At 37.5% G+C, this 20,958-nt stretch overlaps 1 long non-coding RNA gene and 1 pseudogene across 1 annotated transcript; one reads left to right on the top strand and one right to left on the bottom strand.

The window, feature by feature from the left end:
* Nucleotides 1–1,557: 1,557 nt before the first annotated feature.
* On the bottom strand, nt 1,558–3,045 carry LOC138145635 (uncharacterized). Its single transcript, XR_011164274.1, has 2 exons — nt 2,805–3,045; nt 1,558–2,598 (listed from the first exon to the last, which is right to left on the bottom strand). It is a non-coding gene; the product is annotated as an uncharacterized lncRNA (long non-coding RNA).
* A 3,045-nt stretch (nt 3,046–6,090) lies between these two features.
* Nucleotides 6,091–20,958, top strand: part of LOC138145717 (mitochondrial import inner membrane translocase subunit Tim9 pseudogene) — a 75,196-nt pseudogene continuing 60,328 nt past the window's right edge.

Genomic DNA, 20,958 nt, shown 5'->3' with positions numbered 1-20,958 from the left:
TATACTATATTAAGTTATATTTTGTTATGTTTATTATATTACATTATATTATGTTAACTATATGTAATGGTAATTTTAAGACCCCTTTTTGTATTGGCAGTTACTGAGCACTTAGCAACTAAGCAAACCTATGTGAAAGAAACAGAAGGTATGAACACCTTTTCCTGAAGTAACATGAAGGGGTTGTCTGAAACAGGAAGTAGCTAATGCCCCAAAGAAGCACAGTAAGAATTTCTTGGGACCAGCATCTTCAAGCAAGAGCAGCTACAAAAGAGAGAACAGAGAACAGAGCCAGAATTTCCTAAGAAATTGTGGTGGTAGAGCTTCTCCTGAACAGAAACCCAGGAGCCCAGGAGCCCAGGAAGCCAGGAGACCAGGAGGCCAAGAGCTCAGGAGTCCCCTCCTCCCAGGCTGGATAAGGTAATTCTGATTTTTTGAATGAGCTGCAGAAGACTAAACCAGCATGAACAGGATGTGGGGACTTTGTTTATGGCTTGGTTGAGCCTTGAATTCCCAGGAAGAGGAATGTTGAAGGATTTGTGATGTATTAGACCCTGTGAACTTCAGTGTGAAGCAGGACCTACCCATAGATCTGTACAGGGAACTGGGGGCTGTCTGCCATTGAGCACAGGTGATAGTCTGGTGTATCCAGGTAGAATCTGGGACACTGGAATCTGGGAACCTATGGAATCTGAGAATGAGTTCCAAGTTAAGAATAAAAGACCTCTCCATGTGTACTGAGTAACAATGAAATTGTAGTTTACTAGTGACCTAGAGGTGTAGAGATTGTGTATTATCTAATGATTGTATTTAGTGATTAATGATACTTGGTAATTGATTGCTGAATAAGTGACTTGTTGAGTTAATTTAGTGTGTCCCATGAGTGGAAGACTTTGACTATTGTAATTTGAGATGATTATTCTTTATTCTAAGTATTGTGACCTCTTTGGTGAAAACTATGTTGCCATTTTAATGATAAGTTGTTGTGAATACTATATTGTGATTTTTCTGTGAATGTTTCACTTTGATTTGTTAGGGAATCAATCAAGTGTTCACTATGTTGTGTAACCAGAAACTTAAAAGCTATTTACAGTACCATTATTCTGGAAAGCTGCTCATACACTGTATTACAGGATATTATATTACAACATATTACAATACATTATGTTACATTGTATTTTACTGTATAATGTGTTGTGTTGTATTATATTTTATTGTATTTAATTTTGTTATATTATAGAGACAGAGGGCACAGGGTGAGTTGGATATGAAAGAATTATATCTACAAAATAAAATTAAGCAGGGACAGAGGAATATATTGGGATAAAGAGAAAGGGAGAGATAGAGTAGGGTAGATTTCCTCACATTAAAGAAGCAAGAAAAAGCAATTACAATGGAGGTAAAGAGCAGGCAGGTGAAAGGGAAATAGTTAAACTTCCTCTCATTGGATTTGGCTTAAGGAGGGACTGTAGCAGCAAGCACCCCAAGCGCGTCCTCAGGGTTTGCTGCCCATACAGGTTCTTGGATCTGCTTTGTTAAAGGAAAGCAACTCAAAATGGGTTAACAAGCTTACTTTAATCAGTCAGACATATATCGTTTACCCTGTTCAGGAGAAAAGGTCAGCACCCTGAACCTCAAAGTATACAGGCATAATTACAAAGACAGAAACATCAAGCAGACAGATTTCCAAACTGTCCAACCATTACATCCATACCCAGTCAACATCTGGGTTTTCACATTCTGGGTTTTTCAAAGCCAGGGGACTCTCAACAATGGCTTCCCAGAATTCAGATCAAATCACAGAACACTTCTCAAAGTGAGTCCCAAAACAAAGCCTCACATCAGGGCTTATATAGCCTTCTCCTGGCTCAGAGAATGTAACAACCTTATTGACTCACTGGCCAATGAAGAAGTATCTACTGAAAAACAAGCCTCCCCCACCCCAGGCTTCAGGTGCACATTAGCCTAGGGGCAGGGAAGATCTTTAAAATTTACATTCTTATTACATTCGGCCCCAAGATCTTTCATGCCCATAGCATAGACAATTTACTTTTGAATTAGCATTAAACATCTCTTAGGTCACATTTTCAAAGTACAGAACTAAAGTTACCAAAGTGGCCACTGGGCCTTAAACAAACACCAAGTACATAGCATTATCACTTCAGTTCAAAACAAGAGTTCAAATAAAGTTCTGGGGGGCGGGGAGTGTCCTTCCCCTCACACAGCTCCAGCCTCTGCTTCCAAGTACAGAGAGGGGGCTGGGCAACAAAACCAACAAAGTGGGGTCCCTGGGGATCCAAGGCACTTCATCCCACCCACCATAGTCACAAGTCCATCCTCCCCCTGGGTCCCAAACTGTGGGATGCAGCCAGGAAACACATTCAGTGCCCCTACTTTGCTGCTCAGTTCTTATCTTTTCCTGTGGCTGAATTCCGAACTCCTGGGCTCCTTCTCCTCCCGCAAGCGGCAGCCGCTCCTGGCTTCTGCCCAGGTCCCGATGCAGGCAGCTCACCATTCCTGCTCTCAGCTCAGCGAAGTCAGCATGCAGGCCATTCTTCTCTCCGGCTCCACAGCTCCACAGAATCACAGCTACCACAACTGGGAAACAAACAATTATCCCAGTCCCCATACTTTCCTTTTACTCTGCATATCCTGTTCATGACACCATTTTGTAGCAGCAAGCACCCCAAGTGCATCCTCAGGGTTTGCTGCCCATACAGGTTCTTGGATCTGCTTTGTTAAAGGAAAGCAACTCAAAATGGGTTAACAAGCTTACTTTAATCAGTCAGACATATATCGTTTACCTTGTTCAGGAGAAAAGGTCAGCACCCTGAACCTCAAAGTATACAGGCATAATTATCAAGACAGAAACATCAAGTAGACAGATTTCCAAACTGTCCAACCATTACATTCATACCCAGTCAACATCTGGGTTTCCACATTCTGGGTTTTTCAAAGCCGGGGGACTCTCAACAACGGCTTCCCAGAATTCAGATCAAATCACAGAACACTTCTCAAAGTGAGTCCCAAAACAAAGCCTCACATCAGGGCTTATATAGCCTTCTCTTGGCTCAGAGAATGTAACAACCTTATTGACTCTGGTCAATGAAGAAGTATCTACTGAAAAACAAGCCTCCCCCACCCCAGGCTTCAGGTGCACATTAGCCTAGGGTCAGGGAAGATCTTTAAAATTTACATTCTTATTACAGGGACTCACATACATACTCAACTTGGTAGCTTACCCTATAGGAATGTAGAGGGGAAGAAGATAAGTTAGGAGGTGTATAATAGAAAGTAGAGCAGATTGGACGAGATTCTAATCAGAAGCAAAGATTTTTTAGAAGGGACAAGATAAAGATGAGTGAGAGAGAATAGAATAAATAGAGGGCTGGATAGAATGGAGGGAAATAGAGTTAGTCTTTCACAATATGACTATTATGGATTTGTTTTGCACAATAACACATGTAACCTATATCAAATTGTTTGCCTTCTCAATGATGGTGAGTGGGGAGGTAAGGAAATGGTTGGAGGAGGGAAGAGAGATAGAAAGAAAATTTAGAATGCAAAATCTTGTGGAAGTGAAAGTTTAAAACTAAAAATAAATAACATAGTAAAAATTTGAAGAAAACTTGAACTATTTCTTCCAGGAGAATACGCAACAGTAGCTCCTAAAGTACATTTCTTGACAAAAACTTATCACTCTATGATTAGATATTTTGAAAAATACATGGTCTTCAGCATTGCAGATTCATTTCAACAGCTGCCCAGAGTCTTGTCTGGTCAAATCATGCAACTCTGCTCAAAGTGAGCCCCAAAGCAAAGCCTCATATCAGGGTACGTATAATCTTCTCCTGGCTCAGAGAATGTCACAACCCTCTTAACCCCCCAGGTTTGAAAACCTAGATGTTGATGCTTCCCTCTCTGGTAACTGACTAGGTATGGATGTGTTGGTCAGACTGTTGGAAGCCTGTCTGCTGATCTATTTATCTGTCTGTCTGTAACTTTTGCTTGTAACTTCTTTATATTCTCTGAAGTTCAAGGTACTGATTTTTCTCCTGAGCTAGGTAAATGACATATGTTTGACTAAACCAATACTGTTTACCTATTTTGAGTTGCTTTCCTATACAAAAAAAGATCTAAGAAACTGTTTTGGCAGCCACCCTGGGCATGCTAGGGTACTTGCTCTTACACAAGGGTTATGATGAAATAAATATTGTAACAACCCTATACACATTAATACATGTACTCCCATGAAAGTTAGGTCCAATTTTTTGGACCTAACATCTATCCAGTAAAAAAGGTTTTTAATACAAACATGAGACTTAATTGACTTAGTGAACTAATGATAGGCCATAAGAATTACTTCCTGGTTGCTGAGTACAAATGAGTCACTTAGAGATCCAATTGCTTTTTGATACTTAGCTAACAAATCACCATGAGGAATTAGGAATCAAGGGAGCTTTGCTCTGTTGAGCTAACATATGGTGTTCTTGATGGATATCTTCTTGAACATTTTCCTCTTAATTTGGCAAAGTAAATCTTTTGTAAGTTACTTAATGACCTAATACTATCTCATATCATTCCAGCATTGAACCCAAACTACCACAGAACTGACCCCACCTAGCCCAGGACTCATAAAGTAATTAATAAAAGATCTTATACTTAATATATAAAAAATCAACTTGACATGTATATTTGAAATTAGAGTGAAATTCCATATATATGGGGGCTATCTAGCCATATGGATGCAAGTCTATAAATACATCATTCAACATTATTAGTACTACTATGATAACCTAAAAAGATCAAAGAAAAAGAAAATATAGAAATATATATACACATATATATGAAAGCAAAAGTTGTAACAGTACTTTTTGTAGTAATAAAGATCTTAAAATTTTGCTGCTATTGATTAATTGTGGAATGACTGAAAAGTTATGGTATATATATTAAATGAAATGCTATTTTCATAAGAAATGAGGAAGAAAACAGTATCAAGAAAGCAGGAAAGACTTTTGATCAATGTAGTAATCAGAATAAGGAAGAAAATTTATAGAAAAAGAATGCAGAATAAAAAAAAATATTCAGCAAACACGATTCCATTGCATTAAAATGTACTCAGGGTACAGGTGGAGACAAACATAAATGTAAACATATAGGCATGCATACATGCATATACATGTACACACAAATGAGTTTGTATATGCCTTTTTATATTATGTGACCAATGCAGAAATTAATTTTATTTGTCATTGTATGTGGTACAATGAACTTGATTTCTTTTTTTCTTTTTCTGAATTATGTGGATGAGAAGAGAAAATAATGTTTCTGTTAATTAAGAGTATAAAATTTAATTAAATACATCTGAAAAGTTAAAATGTTTAAGGGCAAAAAGTAAAGTTTGAGTAATCATATACTGATTAAGAAAGTAATAGCAAGGGGGGCCCTGTAGCACAGCAAGTAAGAACACTGGCCCCAGTGTCAGGATGATCTGGGGATCGAATCCAGACTCAGAATCTTAGCACTCACTCAGAAACACCTGGCTGTGTAACCTTGAGCAACTTACTTAAACCCAATTGCTTTAAAAAAAAAGTAATAGTTTCCAAAAAGGGATAATTGATCATCTTTCTATTTTCTGCCCGAGTGGAACACCTGAAGTATTGGTTCCATTCTCAGTAGAGAAGTTAACAAATAACAGTGGCAATCTAAAGCATACATGGAAAGGTTACCAAGATTATAAAGAACAATTATTATATGTTGAATGAAGCTCTTTTGAAACAAATTAGGAGCCTGGGGCAGAGAATACTCAGAACCGACATGGCAAATGTCACCAAGTGTTTAAAGATTGGCAGAGACAAGATGGAAGGGTAGAAGCAGGACCTCCCTGCTGCTCCAGCTTCCACCTTCCTCAATCCATGTAAAAAGGGGACTCTAAGCAAACTTTGGAGCGGCAGAACCCACAAAATGACACAGAGAAGCTAACCTCCCACTGAGGACAGCGGAACAGGCCATCAGGAATCGGCCAGCACAGAGCTCTGGGAGCTGAGCCTAGCCCCAAGACTTTAGCCCCAGGGCAGGCCTAACCAGCCGATGGCAGGAAGGGATCCAGATCAGCAGCAGCTGTGGCCTTTTCCAGAATTATCAACACATAGATGCCAAGGACAAACTGAGAGGACAGTGCAGTCTGGACTTTGGGACCCAGTAAGTGGGGGTGCACAGCTTTTGCCCCCAGGGCCAGAAGCCATTGAGATCCCGCCACAGCCAGACAGCACCAAGCGGTGGCTTCAGCTCCTGGCCTTCACAGTGTAGGGGGACCAAGCACCACTCTGAGGGGTAATCTCTCTTGCTTTAACCTGTTAGACCTGGATTGCATTCTACAGTGGAGGTCTTAGGGTGTACATCCACCTTGCCAGAGTTTGTGGAGCCTTCAGAGAGCGCACACATCTAATACCTCCTGAAGCTGAGAAAACGCCAGAATTTAGGACTAAAGCTCCTCTGTCTGGTGGCAGAGTCCAACTGTGGCAAAAAGGACAGGGGTCAAATGACTGAGGTGCGATATGACCAGGAATAGGAAACAAAGCAGACAGAAGATTTCAACATTACACTCCTACTTTGGGGACAAAAGGGAGCAAAGCATGAAACAGGAGGAAGACAGTGAAGTCAGAACTCCTGCACCAAAACTTCAAAGGAAATTATGAGATTGTTAAAGTCCATAGAGGACCTTAAAAGCAGATAAGAGAAGTGGAGGAAAAATTGGGAAGAGAAATGAAAACAATGCAGGAAAATTATCAAATGAGAGTCAACAGTCTGACTGAGGAAAATAACACTTTAAAAAATAGACTGACTAAAATGGCAAAAAAAAAAAGTCTCAAAAAGGCAATAAGGAGAAAAATGCCTTAAAAAGTCATATTTGCCAGATGGAAAAAAGAATCTCAAAAGCTCAATGAGGAGAATCATTGCTTCAGAATTAGATTGCAGCAAATGGAAGCTAATGACTTTATGAGAAATCAAGATGCTGTTAAACAGATTCAAACAAATGAAATAAAGGAAGGCAAAGTGTAATATCTCATGGCCAAAACCACTAAACTGGAAAATAGATCCAGGAGAGAGAATTTAAAAATTATTGGACTACATGAAAGCAGTGATCAAAATAAGAACCTAGAAATCATCCTCAAGGAAGTTCTAAAAGAAATCTGCCCTGATGTTTTAGAACCAGAGGGCAAAATACATGTTGAAAGAATCCACCCATAACCTATTGAAAAAGAACCCCAAAAGAAAACTTCTAGGAATATTATAGCCATTTTCCAGATTTCTCAGATTAAGGAGAGAATATTACAAGCAGCCAGGAAGAAACAATTTTAATATTGTGGAAAAACAATCAGGATAACCTAGCATCTGGCAGATTTTACACTGAGGGATCAAAGGGCTTGGGATATGATATTCTGGAGGTCAAAGGAGCTGGGGTTAAAACTAAGAGTCACCTACCCAGCAAAACTGATTATCATGTTTCAGGGGAAAATATGGTGATTCAGGAAAAGAGAGGACTCTCAAGCATTCTTGCTGAAAAAAACAGAGTTGAACAGAAAACTTGACATTCAGAGACAAGAAGCAAGAGAATGTAAACAAGGAAAAGAAATCATAAGGAATTTATCAAATTTGAAGTATTAACATTCCTACATGTAAAAACAATAATTATAACTTATGAAACTTTTCTCAGTATTTTAAGGGAACACTCACACATATCTATGTGTGTATACACACACATGTATGTGTGTGTCTATATATGTCTATTATAAGGGTATATTGGCATATGAAAACATATGTGAATGTGTGTAAATATACTTAGAGGTATACATAGATGGCAAAGGACCAATTTAACAGGAAGGGATAATACTTAAAAGGGAAATTAAGAGATGAGGGAGGAATATAGATATAGTGAGAGTATATGGGGAGAGACAGAATGGGATAAACTATCTCTTATAGAAGAGGCAAGGGAAAACTGTTACAATAGAGGGGAAAAACAGGAAGGTAAAAGGGAAGGGGTCAACCTTATTCTCCATGAATTTGGCTGGGGGAGGGTATGATATACACACTAAATAGGGTATCTCACCCTACAGAAGAGTAGTGGGCAAGGGGATAAGAGGGGAGATGATGGAAGGGAGGGCAGGCTCGGGGGGAGGGAAGTTGGAACACTCACTTTTGAAAAGGGAAGGGATCAAAGTAGGAAATAGAACAAGTGGGAGGTGGGATAGGTGGGAGGGAAATATACTCAGTCTTTTACAATATATCTACTATATTATTGTTTTACATTAGGCACACATGTACATCCTATACTGAACTGCTTATCTTCCCAGTGAGGGTGGGTGACAAGGGATGAAGGGAATGAATCTGTAATTCAAAGTTTTAACATCAAATGTTTAAATTTAATTTAAAAATATATGTAGATACCATTATTAATACAATTTTACATGTAATTGGGAAAGAAGATATTCAGGCACTAAGGCATAGAGATCCACTGGAAAAGTTCAAATGTATATGGAAGAAATATGGGAGAGAGCAGATTGGAGGACAATATATACTGTAGGACTGCTATTTTGGGGTATTGGGTAGGGGGAAAACGGGGAAAAAATTTGTAATTAAAAATCTGGTGGAAATGAATGCTGTAAATCAGAAGTTAATAAAGCATTTGGAAAAAAAGTGTTTAAAGATTAATCATGTTGAACATGGCTTATTCATGTTACAATTACTCACAAATTCAGACTAGGAAGAATAAGTAGAAAATGCCACCTGGGTGAAGATAAATAGAGGGGATAATGTGGGACATCTGGAAAAAGCAAATTGATAAATAGTTAGGGAAATTGATCGTATTCTGGTCACAGGCGGCATCATGGAAATCTTCAGTTACCTAAGAATCCAGAATTTTTTTTTTTCCGATAAAAGTAAATCAGCTAATAACTGTTCTGTTAGACTACAGTGAAAAAAAAAAGAAATAAAATTAGACCAGAAGACTTGGATTTCAAATTTGGCCTTCATGTTGTGTGGGGAAATTCTTGATTATTAGAGCTATCCAAAAATAGAATTTACAACCTTGGTGAATAATGTTTCCTTTAATCAGAGTTCTTCAGGCAAAGTGGATGGCTTCTTGTAGGGTACATTAAAATGGAGACTGCTTTTGATTATAAATTGTACTGGATTGCTGCTAAGGTCTTTTGCAATAATGCCACTCAGTGATCTATAGGGTCACAGATTAATGGACTTTTAGACTTTAAGCAATCATAAAAGTCATGTCATTTAAACAATTCATTCAAGTTGATGAGAAAAGTAAAATTTAGACTGGTTAAGTGCCATGTCAACCTTAAATGTCAACATTCTAACTGCAAACCTAGGGCTCTTTCCACCATAATTCATTTTCTCCCTATTCAAAATTCGAGTGATTTCAGATTAAAGGAGTTCCCCTCGACTTGATGTTTCTAGTTATTTGTTATACTCCTTTCCTTACTCAACTTTTGAACTCATCTTAAATAAAATAAAATCCCAAATAATCATCTTTCCTTCTTACTAGAAAACACAGGATCTAAGTTACCACTATCCCATGTACATTGACAACTCAGTATCAGCTTGCAAACTCAGCCCTCAGGCCTGCCACTATTCTTCTGTCAGAAGGTCCTAATCAGGTAGTTCACATTATCTAGCTAAGGCAAGAGACTTCATATTTCTTTGTTTTTTTAATGAAAACATTACCAATCATTTTTTCATGAATCAACATATATCAATTAACTATTTCCATAACATTTTGAAAAATGTAAGGACCTTATTTTATACATGTTTAGAGTTATAGGCAGGCAGATGACAACACAAAATACCCATTTGCTTAGTTATCCAAGGTATGAAATCTCAGATTGAAAACAGCAGGAGGTGATAAAGTATTCCAACAAAAAATTATGTGAAGAAGGACTTGCCCTGGTTAGAGACATTTTGCTATGAGAGGAAGAAGCAGTTTGGGACTCTGTGTGGTGAAAAACTCCATTCAAAATTTAATCAAGAACATGGAGGTTTCTCAGGATAAAAACAGGTAATTTTTATTCTCTCCCTAAATGGGAAGAGGACGGTCTTTTCCATGGGGAATCAGGGAGAGGAAGTGTGTTACAAAGATGCAACAAGAATTTGTACCCTAACACAGTCAAGTCCCCTCCCACTCCTGTCCATTCTCCTATTGGCTGGGAGTCTGGTTTACAATCTGAGTGAGAAATCTCTTCCAATTTATAATTAACAAAGAAGTCTGCCACTATCCCCTATTGGCTGGGAGGTGGGCAGGATACCAGGTATTGTTCATGTCCTTATTTGGAAAAAGTCAGCAAGGGTGGAGGTCAAAAACCACTCAAGGGCCTAATGCTGATAAGTTTGCCAAGGGTATGGCAAACTTCAAAAGAGGGAACTTCAGACTTGTCCACTATCTGAAGATGAGGAATTGCATAATTCTAATCAAAGAAGGCATTTCTACAGAAAGATTGAACATTACAATGAAATCCAGGAATTCCACTTACCTATGAATAAAAATGGGGTTACAGGCCCATATGCCCCAGGAGGTCAAAAGACTCCTGAAGAGGCCTAATCCCGATGTGGCAGTAGTGAAGAAAGGGGAAAGAAGGGGGAAGGGGAAAGCCAAAACTCTGGCTTACTCGCAAGAGAAAATTGATGAGCTAAGAAATTTTAAACTTTCCCATTCAGGACCAATATAACAGCTTCCTGACTGAAGCCCAAGGGCAAAGAAGTACTAAATTATCCTTAGTTCTAATTAGTTTCAAGAGAAAATAACATACACAACCAAGTATATGAAGGGATACTACTTCTAGGTAAAGAATCAAAAAGGTGGGAAGATTTCTTGTATGGGAAACTGTCAAGAAGGTGCTATTTTGATATTCCTAAGATCACAATCTCAACCTTTGTCTCAGGAACAGATGACCACTGCCTGTAGGTCACGGTCCTCACAACCATTAAGCTGATGACATTTTCCCAGGTATTGAAACATTCATTCAGGGACACCACAAACCTTCTCATGCTCCTCTTGCTTCTTGTATCTGAATGTCAAATTTTGTATTCAACAGTGTTTTTTCAGCAAGAATGCTTGAAAGTCCTCTATTTCAATGAATATCCGTATTTTCCCCTGAAACATGATGCTCATTTTGGCTGGGTAGGTGATTCTTGTTTTTAATCCCAGCTCCTTTGACCTCCAGCATATTATATTACAAGCCCTCTGATCCCTCAGTGTAGAAGTTGCCACATACTGGGTTAACCTGATTGTGTTTCCACAATATTCAAATTCATTTTTCCTGGCTGCTTGTAATATTCTCTTCTTAATCTGGGAATTCGGGAACCTGGCTATAATATTTCTAAGAGTTTCCTTTTGGGGATCTTTTTCATGAGGTAATTGGTGGATTCTTTCAACCTCTATTTTACCCTCTTGTTCTAAAACTTCAGGGCAGTTTTCTTTGAGAACTTCCTGGAGAATAATTTCTAGGTTGTTACTTTGATCATGGCTTTTAGGTAGTTCAATAATTTTTAAATTACCTCTCCTGGCCATTGTAACGAGAATGTAAATTTTTAAAGTCTTCCCTGCCCCTAGGCTAAAGTGCACCTGGAGTCTGGGGTGGGAGGCTTGTTTTTCAGTAGATACTTTTGATTGGCCAGTGGGTCCAGAAGGTTGTTACATTCTCTGAGGCAGGAGAAGGCTATATAAACCCTGATTTGAGGTGTTGTTTTCGGGCTCACTTTGAGAAGTGTTCTGTGATTTGATCAAATGAGACTCTGGGAAGCTGTTGTTGAGAGCACCCCCACCCCAGCTTTGAAAAACCCAGATGTTGATTTGGTATGGATATAATGGTTGGAAAGTTTACAAACCTGTCTGTTTCTCTGTCTTGATAATTCTGTCTGTATATTCTGAAGTTCGGGGTGCTAATCTTTTTCCCTTGAACTAGGTAAATGATACATATTTGACTAATTAAAGTAAGCTTGTTAACCCATTTTGAGTTGCCTTCCTTTGGAAAGCAGATCTAAGAACGTTTATTGGCAGCCACCCTAGGGACGCTGGGGTGCTTGCTGCTACAAAAACCATGTCTCCCCTCAGTCACTTGACCCCTATGCTTTTTGCCACAGTAGGACTCTGCTACCAGACAGGGGAGCTTTCATCCCAACTGCTGGGGTTTTCTCAGCTGCCGGAGGTATCAGATGAGTGTGCTCTCTAAGGTCTCCTCATTTCTCTGGCAGGCTGGACACACACACCAGGACCTCCACCCCAGATTGCAATACAGATTCAACCAGGTTAAAGCAAGAGTGATTACCCATCAGAGTGGTGCTTGCTCCCCCTAAACTCTGCAGAAAAGGAGCTGAAACTGCCAAGTGGTGCTGGCTGGCTGTGCTGGGTGTCTCAGCTATTTCTCACAATCCCACTTACTGGGTCCCAAAGTCCAGACCTCACTGACCTATCACTTTGTCCTTTGCATTAATGTGTTGACAAATCTGGAAAGACCACAGCTGCTGGTGATATGGGGTCCCTCTGGCTGGTGGCTGGTCAGTCCTACCCTTGGGCTAAAGCCTTGGCATGGGGCTGGGCTTGACTCCTAGAGAACTGTGCTGGCCTATTCCTGTGGGCCTTTTGGGCTGTCCTAAGCTGGAGGTTAGCTTCTCTGTGTCATATTGTGGGTTCTGCAGCTCCAAAGTGTGTTTAGAGTCCCCTTTTATATGGATTGGGGAAGGTGGAAGCTGGAGCCCAGGAGAGGTCCTGCTTCTACTCTGCCATCTTGACGATGCCCCCCCTCCCCCTGACTTCATATAATGAGATATCAGTGTAGCACCTCTTTTCCTTTTCCAGAATGAAACCTCTACTACAACTTGTGAGTTTTCTTTTCCTCTGTAAATATCTTTAATTATTCTAAAATTTCAAAAACTAATAAAAGAAAACTATTGTTTTCTTTAGTGAAATCTTTCCTTGTAAACTATCTCAGTGACAGAAGATATCAAGTAGTATTATGTGCTTTCAGAAACTTTCCTTTAGTTAACTGTTCATCTATTTAACATATTCATTTCTTTATCTTAGTCCTGTCATTTGTTTTGTATTTTGAAGTAACTTTTTTTCTTTGAATATTCTTCGAACATAACATTTTCAACAATTAAATAACATCATGCCTTACACAAGCTTTTTATTCAGCATAGTGATTCACCTGGTTCTCTTCTTTCAACTTTCCATTCCCTATACTTTGGTTCATTGAATCTGCCTTTAGGTACAGCTCTACTCCATATTATGTGATCACTCTAATGCTTCAGCAAACACTTATATAGGGTGTTTTGTAGTCAGTCATGATGCTATTTCCATTATTATTATATACCTTTGATCCATTGGATGGATTCTTTTCTTGTATCTTATGACCTAGTACCTATTTCATGTCTCAGCTCTAGTAATCAGTCCCTGCCAAAATCAATGTAAATACCTAGGCTCAGAAGAGATTTCTCAATATCCATAGCATATATGGTTAAGTGTTTCAAATAGGCACTTAAGAGATAAAGATTTGGGAGGGGAGGAGAGGCAGAGTAATAGGAACTCATCATCAAAGTAAGTTTACACTAGAATATTTGTCAGTTTGTCCAGACTCTTATATCCTAGACATATTTCCCAACTCATGGATTTGTTGCCCCTGATTTTTCTATTTTCATTTGGAATGGCCTATTATGGATTTACCCTTGAATGCTAGTTTTCTTATTTTTCATTTAATCCAAATAATGTACTTGACCAGTGACAAGTTATTAATACTCAATAGGCTACATATCACATAGTATTCATCTAGGCTCTAGCCCTCAAATTGATTCACTACCAGTAATACTACCAGGACATCTATATATTTCCAGATTATTTTGGTATATCTTCTAGTCCACTTGAGGGATATTCTCTGATTGCTACTGGTACCTTTCTTCATATTCTTCTTCAATTTTTTTTGCCTAGTCTCAGAGATTTAATTTTAGTCAATCTGATGAATCCTACCAGACTGAGCCCAGAATCCATACACATAAAACTGTCATACCAGACGATACAAGGTTATTTCAATCCCAAAATTCAAAAAAGGGTAGGGCAGTAGGCCAGCAATAAAACAAAAATACATAAATAAATAAAAGAAAAGAACAATGCAAATGCAAAGCCAGAATTTTGAAGTAGCAGAGTAAAAGCTGCATTTTGCAAACCCCTTGATGTTGACCTTGCATTTATATTTCAAAATTGTTTCATGGATTGTTGAGACCACACTATTCATTTTGGAGTGATAAGTTACTTTTCAATTAATTAAGTCATTAAATGTATTTCTGCATGAAAATATTATGCATGAATATTTTATGATTACCACAGATTTATAAAGTAGCTCAATATGGTTAAATATGAATTAAATCTTTTTTTAAATAAAATTTTTGAAACAAATGTTACAAATTCTCAGAAGCTTTGATAATTGCTAAAGGTGAAGAGTAGATCACCAATATCTTAGAAACAATCTTTTTCTAAGAGTATTTTACTAAAATTGTAGAAGACAAGAAAAATAGAAGAAGGAAAATAGGGCATATATCTCATGAGAAAAGGCTTTCTCATAAAATCTCTAGATTTCAACTAGGTGTGAAATGCTGTGAAAATAGCTCTGTTCACACTGCTTCCATTTTCATCCTCACCAAATGTCAGCTGAGAGATTTATCTGAAAGGCACATGGCTTAAAAATTATCCCAAAAGTAAAAAATGATTCAAGATTTTTCACTTCCAGCTTTAGAGTCAGCCTTTTTTCTTACTGTAGATGAACAAATGTTGTATACTTTCTCCCACCCCCTTCAACATGCTCTTCTAAAAAAAAATCACAAGATAAAGTAGTTTTGTTTCTTTTAGAATTTCCAGGCGTGTCCAAGCAAGACAGTTTGAACTGTTATCTTACATACTATCTATTGATAGAAAATGGCTCTTGATTACTTTGTGACTTAGCTTCTAGTTAAATTATTCATACTGATTAAATATTCAGAAACCACATTGAAGAATATGTAGAACATTTGATTTTCAGTTAAAGAGAGTAGCTTCAAGTTTAAATTCTATTCTTACTCACTGTATGTTTATTTAGCAAGATATTGAAGCTATCTTGAATAGGGCTACTGTAAAGAAAATTGACTCACAATTTATACTATTTTTGCAATAAAACAAATATACCCTGACTAGAAATGCATAGAGCTATACATCCATCATGACTAAGCTTCCCCTTTTGGGATAACAAACATAAGCTATACCTGCTATTTGTTTACCAGGAGATGCTACAAAGTAAGGGCAAGTGAAAGATATGTAATGGTTCTATGCATCAGACTTCCAGGATTGAAGCCCTGTTTGCCTAGAGTCCTAGGGTAGATGCTGAACCCTGAGTGCCATATGAAAGACTGGGGTTTTATATATGCCTAATCTTTTCTATCAGAGATAAATTAAAATGCCTTGGAATTTAATTCAAGTGGGACTTGAATGAAACAAACAGTTTGAGGCTTTAAAATTGTTCAAATTAACATTTTTTAAAATTTATATGTCAGTCCCAAATAAGACTGCTAAAATGGTATATTTATTTTTAACTAACCAGAGGGGGAAAAATGTTAAGGCTATAAATGCTTTGCTTCAGCTGTTTTCTATATACAAGGGAAGTATTTGTTATGTTTGATGTCCTTTGTGCTCAAAAAGAATCAACATTACATTACGGTACAACTGTGGCAGATCAAAACAATATGCACTGGGACGACTAGGTGGTGCAGTAGAGCAACAGCCCTGGAATCAGGAGGACCTGAGTTCAAATCCAGCCTCAGACACTTAACACACAATCTAGTCAGGTGACCTTGGGCAAGTCACTTAACCCCAATTGCCCTCCAAAAAGCAAAGAAACAAACAAGCAAAACAATATGCACTTGAAAAGCTCTGACTTGGGTCAGGCACAAACAGTGCACATGAACATTTAGAAGGAAGATACCTCTAAATTTCACTATATCATTTTTCTTTTGAGCTATTACAATCCTGCTTTCTTCCTATAGCACAACACCTTCTTTGATGCAAGCATGTCATGATGGGAAGTCCTGTACCAATATCTCCCATGTAACAAAATCTATTCCAAAGTTTTGCAGAGTGACCTAGAGGCTACCTTTATATCACTTTTGCTGACCTCCATGGGAGCACTTGTCTTGTGTGAATTCTCCATAAAACTAGTTGTTCAGGCAAAGTAAAGTTTCACATTCAAGCAATATGAACTGTCGTTGCAGTTATACTTGCTGTAGTAGAGATTGAATCTTTGGCAGTTAAACTCAAGAAATGACCTCAATGTCCAGTATCTCATCATGGTAGGTGATCTTCAGAATCTTCCTAAGAAAATCCAAATAGAAGCAATTCACTTTCCTGAGGAAGTACTGGTATATACTCTATGATTCATAGAGATAAAATAAAAAAATCAGCAAAATGGTTCTGTAGACTTTTAATCTGTTAGGCAGACTAATACCTCTTCTTTCCCACATTTTCTCTTCAGAGACTACTGAACACTGAGCTATCTGTGGCAATGTATGCCTTGACTTCATTACCTATGGCTACATCGCTCAAAACTACACTATTGGGGAAAAGTCAAAATGCTGTTGAAAAGGCAGCAAACACAGAAAAAAAAAATCTGACCACAGGAAATTAATATGGTGATATGGAATATAAAAACAGACACTGAGATGATATCAAACTCAAAGTTTCTACATCCAAAGCCTCCAAGACAAATACAAATTGGCCTTATTTCATTGAGGAGTTAAAAAAAACAATTTTTATAGTCAAGAGAGGTGGAAGAAAAATTGGGAAGAGAAATGAGAGTGATGCAAGAAAATAATGAAAAATGAGTCAACAGCTTGATAAAAGAGACACAAAAATGCTGATAATACCTTAAAAAAACAGAACATTACAAATGGTAAAAAGGACAAAAAGTTAATGAGAAAGAAGGGTTAAAAAGTAGAATTAGTAAAAAGGAAAAGGAGATACAAAAGCTTACTGAAGAAAATGATTTCTTAAAATTTAAAATTGAGCAAATGGAAGCTATTGACATTGTAAAGATGCAAGAAAAAAATAAAACAAAGGAATGAAAAAAAATACAAGACAATTTAAATATATCAAAGGAAAAACATAACTGACCCAGAAAACAGATCCAAGAGAGAGAAAAAAAATTGGAATCCGCCAAAACCACTATCACAAAAGAAAAAAAAAAGAGCCTCAATGTTTACTTTCAAGAAATTATCAGGGAAAATTGCTCTGATATTGTAGCACCAGAGCATAAAATAGAAATAGAAGGGATGCACAGATCACCTACTAAAAGAGAACCCAAAATGAAAACTCACAGGAATATTATAGCCAAATTCCAGAGCCTCCAGGTCATTGTGAAAACATTGTAAGCAGTCACAACAACAACAAGAAGAAAGCAAAAAAAAAAAAAAATCAAGTACCATGAAGCCACATTCAGGATAATATAGGCTTCTACATTGAAGTATCAGAAGTCTTGGAATATGATATTCCAGAGGGAAAAGGAGCCAGGATTACTACGGAGAATAACCTATACAACAAAACCAAATACAGTTCTTCAGGGAGAAAAATGAATATTGAGCAAAATAGAGGACTTTCAAGCATTCCTGATGAAAAGACCAGAGCTGAATAGAAAATTTAGTTTTCAAATACAAGACTAAGGAGAAGTATTAAAAAGGTAAACATAAAAGAGAAATCATAATGGATTTAATGAGATTGACTAATAGGACAGTAAAGAAAAATGACCACTGTTAGAAGGGAAGTGGTAAAAAATGGGACATTAATAAATTGTTATTGTATTTGTGAACTGATACAGCCATTCTGTAAAACAATTTGCAAATATTCCTAAAGGACTATAAATCTGTGTATAATATTTAACCTAACAATATCATTAAGTACTTATATGCAAAAGAGATTAAACAAAAACAAACAAATAAACAAACAAAACATGTCTACAAGAATAGTTATAGGAACTCTTTTCTAGTAGCAAAGAATTGGAAATTGAGGGGATGCACATCAATCAGGGAATGACTGAACAAATTGTTTTATGTGAATATTATGTAATACTTTTTTGCTATAAAAATGGTAAGTAAAATGCTCTCATTAAAACCTGGAAAGAATTATGTGAGTTGACAGAGTAAAATGTACTGTGTACAAACAATATTGTATTATGATCAACTATGAATGACTTAGTTATTCTCAGCAATATGATAATCCATGACAACTCTGAAGGACTTATGTTGAAAAGATGAAATTCATCCCCAGAGACAGAACTAATGATGTCTTAATACAGATTGATACAAACTTGTTTTTATTTTATTTTTCTTGAGGGTTTATTTTTTTTGGGGGGGTTCTGTTTTTTTTTTCACAACATGACTAAAATGGAAATATTTTGCATGACTATAAATTCAAAACCTATAATGAATTGCTTTCTTTCTCAATGAGGTGACATGGAGGGAGGAAGGAAGAGAATTTGGAATTCAAAGTTTCAAAAAACAAATGATAAAATCTATTTTAAATGAAAATGGGGAAAATAAAATACTATTTTTTAACAAATTATGATGTAAAAGTAAGTAAACTTACCCACAGCTTTCAAATTGTCTCCATTTGTTGTAACCAATGGTTCTATATATGTATGATTCAATCATAGTAGGTGTTATCAGGTCAAAATTAACACAAGTAGCAGAGAATTGATCCATCCTTTGTTGCATCTTTCCCTCAGAGACTTCATTGAGTACACTATCATCTGTGAATAAAAAGTTGCACAACAATCTTCCCTCCATTTTAGTCTTAGATTGTAGCTTTTTCAAGTTAAATAATATACCATCAATATGTTTGCTGATCTTAATGCCATTTCTGTCCTCAGTAAAGGCACTTGACAACACTGCAAAAAGCATAATGCTAAAAAACTTGGGAGCAAGAATATAGCCCTGCTTCACTCCACTGGTAATCAGGGACATATGAGAGTATTAACCATTATTTAGAATCTGTGCAAACATGCTGTCATGAAAGTAGAGTACAATACAGATGAACTTTTCTGTGCCACCAAATTCTGCTCTGATTTCTACAAGCTTTCTGACTAAAAGGTTGAAAGGCCTTGATGAGATTAATGAATGTTGTGTCCAGACCTCTTTTCTGCTCCTGGAAATTCCCCTCGAATTTTCATGTAGCAAATACTATATCCACCATTCCTTGACCCTTTCTGAAGTCACAATGGTTCTTAGTTAGATGACTATATTCCATATCAAGGAATAGTCTATCAAGGAAGACTCCAGCAAGATTCTTGCTAGTAAAAACTTACAGAGACCACAAAAGTCAGTGTTAGTAATGAGAAGGTCATAACATGTGTGTAATGGAAATGCAATTTTAAAGATCTTCCCTGCCCCTAGGCTAAAGTGCACCTGAAGCCTGGGAAGGGAGGCTTGTTTTTCAGTAGATACTTCTTGATTGGCCAGTGAGTCAATAAGGTTGTTACATTCTCTGAGCCAGGAGAAGGCTATATAAGACCTGATGTGTAGCTTTGTTTTGGGAATCACTTTGAGAAGTGTTCTGTGATTTGATCTGAATTCTGGGAAGCTGTTGTTGAGAGTCCCCTGGCTTTGAGAAACCCAGATGTGGAAACCCAGATGTTGACTGGGTATGAATGTAATGGTTGGACAGTTTGGAAATCTGTCTACTTGATGTTTCTGTCTTGATAATTATGCCTGTATACTTTGAGGTTCGGGGTTCTGACCTTTTCTCCTGAACAAGGTAAAAGATATATGTCTGACTGATTAAAGTAAGCTTGTTAACCCATTTTGAGTTGCTTTCCTTTATCAAAGCAGATCCAAGAACCTGTGGTAGCTGCAAACCCTGAGGACGCTTGGGGTGCTTGCTGCTACAATGTGCAAGTCTTCGGTTGTAAATGAATGTTATTGTTTCTGTCTCTGAATCTTTTCTTGCTAAGGACTTCCTTGCATATTTTATAGTATATGCCTACTTGGGCATTAAAGCCACCCAGAATTACAAACTCATTCTCTTTTGGCACATTGATGATGAGGGTGTCCCGGTTTAAAAAAAAAATTATTTATTCTCATCAGTTTGTCATGGTAGAAACATATGCACTGATGATGGTGGAATGGCCTTTTCCAGAAAGTGGCAATTGTTTTGTCATAAGCCAGTTATTCATTTCTTTTGGGAGACGTACAAGCTAGTTAAATAAATTTGATTTGATTGTAAGAGAAAAGCCAGCTTCATGGTTTACCTCATCATGACTAGGGTTCCAAAACATGTGTACATAGCTCTGACTTCAGTAAGCTGCACTTCATTTGCCATCCATTCAGGGCTGCTTTTTGGATGTGATACGTGCTGATCTCTCACCCGAAAAGAGCTGCTTGTCTTCGGTTTTATGCCATTGATAAGCATGCACACATTACATGAACAAATTGTAAATGCAATCATCTTTGCAAAATTTGTGTGTGTGTGTGTGTGTGTGTGTGTGTGTGTGTGTGTATTTCAACGACAGGGTTGTATTCCCAGGCCAGGGTTAAGTTAGGTGAAGAAGGTAATTTTTAGGACCTCCTTTTTAGCCTCTTCCTCATGCCAGGAGATAAGCAGTGTGGCCCTTTAAAACAGCTGCTCAGACATTCAAGAGGCTGCTGAATCCCACTGCTTTTTCAGTCCAGTGAAAAGACAACCCTGCATCATGGACTACCAGGTTCAAGAGTTGCCTACAGCTCCCAGAGTATCCAAACATTCTAATTTATAATTTGGATCATTGCCACAGGACTCTGTTGAAGGTAAAAATGACAAAATGATATGGGTACTTTCTTTTGATTCATGTATAAATTGTATTTAAGTGAGACAGAGTTGTTTGAAGTCTGCAGCATCACCCTATC

The sequence above is a fragment of the Petaurus breviceps genome, unplaced genomic scaffold (genome assembly GCF_028583685.1).
Source record: "Petaurus breviceps papuanus isolate PSGF00001 unplaced genomic scaffold, PetGlider_PUasm1.0 90743, whole genome shotgun sequence".
Classification (NCBI taxonomy): Eukaryota; Metazoa; Chordata; class Mammalia; order Diprotodontia; family Petauridae; genus Petaurus; species Petaurus breviceps.
This window is presented reverse-complemented; position numbering and strand designations above follow the sequence as displayed.